Source organism: Eubalaena glacialis, chromosome X, assembly GCF_028564815.1.
Source record: "Eubalaena glacialis isolate mEubGla1 chromosome X, mEubGla1.1.hap2.+ XY, whole genome shotgun sequence".
NCBI lineage: Eukaryota > Metazoa > Chordata > Mammalia > Artiodactyla > Balaenidae > Eubalaena > Eubalaena glacialis.
Window position 1 is genome coordinate 90,928,720 of NC_083736.1, and position 2,544 is coordinate 90,931,263.

General features: G+C 41.8%; 1 pseudogene; it reads left to right on the forward strand.

Annotated features, from left to right (window-relative positions):
• Window positions 1–1,504: 1,504 nt before the first annotated feature.
• LOC133082331 (adaptin ear-binding coat-associated protein 1-like) lies at window positions 1,505–2,304 on the forward strand (annotated as a pseudogene).
• Window positions 2,305–2,544: the final 240 nt, after the last annotated feature.

Below are 2,544 nucleotides of genomic sequence, written 5' to 3' on the forward strand. Positions count from 1 at the left end.
TAACAGGTCAATTGCCAACATTTCTTGCAGGAAGAAATTGATAAGTTCACAAACCTTTTAAGACTATCTTTAAAAAAATATTCCCCCTCTTTTCCACATTTATTTTGTTGGCTTTGTTCCTGCTTCTCACTTGCTTGCAGGTTTTCTAAGTACCAAATTAACATGTGAAACCTCACTGGTTAACTGAAAATCTGTAAAGCCACAAAACTGAAGAAATGTCCCTTGACAATAATAAATCCTTAAAAATTCAGCAATACCACATGCTTTTCCCATTCACCTTGCTGATAGCAAAGAATATTTATGAAAGACTTCATAGACTGTGAAAGCTTTAACACGTTAATCCCATTCAATACATATAGCATTCCAGTAATAGTCAACTGTTTCCAGGCACATTTTCTTTCTTTCCTTCTTTTTTCTTTTAAAGTTAGCTCTTTTTTTTTTAATTTAGTTTTTTATTATTTATTTTTATTTATTTATTTTTGGCTGTGTTGGGTCTTCGTTGCTGTGCACAGGCTTCCTCTAGTTGCGGCAAGCGGGGGGCTACTCTTCGTTGTGGTGCGCATGCTTCTCATGGTGGTGGCTTCTCTTGTTGCGGAGCATGGGCTTTAGGCACATGGACTTCAGTAGTTGTGGTACAAGGGCTCAGTAGTTGTGGCTCATGGGCTCTAGAGTGCAGGCTCAGTAGTTGTGGTGAACGGGCTTAGTTGCTCCGTGGCATGTGGGATTTTCCTGGACCAGGGATTGAACCCGTGTCCCCTGCATTGGCAGGTGGACTCTTAAGCACTGCACCACCAGGGAAGTCCTCAGGCACACTTTCTAAAATCACAGCAAAAACCCCTTGGAAAAGTTTATTTAGTGTCTTACGTTTTTTATTCTAAAAAGATGGTAACTAGTAAAAACAAACAAAAAACATCACTGTCAAAATGACATTTCATATAAGCCCTTAATGTATATCTCCTCTTCAGAATAGAGACAGTATAATTACAATAAAAATGGAATCATATTAATAAACTTCTGAAGAGTCCGAGTAACAATGAAAAGTTAAGGTTTAATAATAATAGGAATTAGCTGGTTTAAGCACTTTCTAGTACAAATGCATTTGGATTAGCAGCAAAGTATTTGACTCTTCAAAAAATTCAATATTATCACTTTCAGAAATTTTTTAAAAATTAAGCAGGTTTTTGTAAGAAGGAAGCTTATACCTTTCTTTCTTATTTACTTTTAAATTAATCTGTGGTAGATGAATAAACAGAAAGGACCCAATAATTTTATTTTCAGATGTCAGTCATGAGAGAGTAAGAGTTTAGAGGTTCTAAAAGCCAGATGCCAAAACACAAAGTCATTTCCTCAGCAGGATTACTAAAAATGCCAATAATTCTCAGATTATCTCTGCACTAGTTATATGCATTACATATTCTAGACCAGTGGATCTCAAAGCTTAGGCCCTCGACCAGCAGCACAGGCATCACTTGGGAACTTAAAAATGCAAATTCTCAGAGCCAAGATGGTGGCCGAGTTGGAGTACGAGTCTGTTCTGTGTGTGAAGCCCGATGTCAGCGTCTACCCGATTCTGCCCCGGGCCTCCAACCGCGGTTACAGGGCATCTGACTGGAAACTAGATCAATCTGATTGAACTGGTCGCCTCCGAATCACTTCAAAAGGGAAGATTGCTTATATCAAATTCGAGGATAAAGTTTCAGGGGAGCTCTTTGCTCAGGCACCAGTAGAACAATATCCTGGTATTGCTGTGGAGACAGTGACAGATTCCAGCTGCTACTTTGTAATCCGGATCCAGGATGGTACTGGGCATAGTGCTTTCATTGGCATTGGCTTCTCAGATTGGGGTGATGCCTTCGACTTTAATGTCTCTTTGCAAGATCACTTCAAGTGGGTAAAGCAGGAATCTGAGATTTCCAAAGAATCTCAGGAAATGGATAATCGTCCCAAGTTGGATCTGGGCTTCAAGGAAGGGCAGACCATCAAGTTGAGGGTGCTTCTAACTCCAAGACTACAGGGGCTGGGGGCCTAAGCTTACTCCCACCCCCGCCTGGAGGCAGAGTCACAATTTCTCCACCGTCCTCCTCAGTTGCCATCGGCAATCATGTCCATCCACCGCCCATACCAAAATCTAATCATGGAGGTAGTGATGCAGATATCCTTTTAGATTTGGATTCTCCTGCTCCTGTAACGACACCAGCACCAGCTCCAGTTTCTGCAAGTAATGACTTGTGGGGAGACTTTAGCACTGCATCCAGCTCTGTTCCAAACTAGGCACCACAGCCATCCAACTGGGTCCAGTTCTGAAGAGCACTGGCAGGACGTTAAGGACAGACTTGAAGAATCAAAATGACCTTGAGGGCACCAATCTGTGAGGGTAGCTCGGAACCCCTTCCCTCCCCAGAACCAAAATTATTGAGCAGTTGTTTTCATAGCTTCTCCATTGCGTTCAGGCTGGTTGTGTCACTCCCCGGTGTTGTTCCTTGCTGTACAGCCAAGAAAGTATTTCTTATCTCCTGTTCACTATCAGGGCAGGGGAATAGTGGG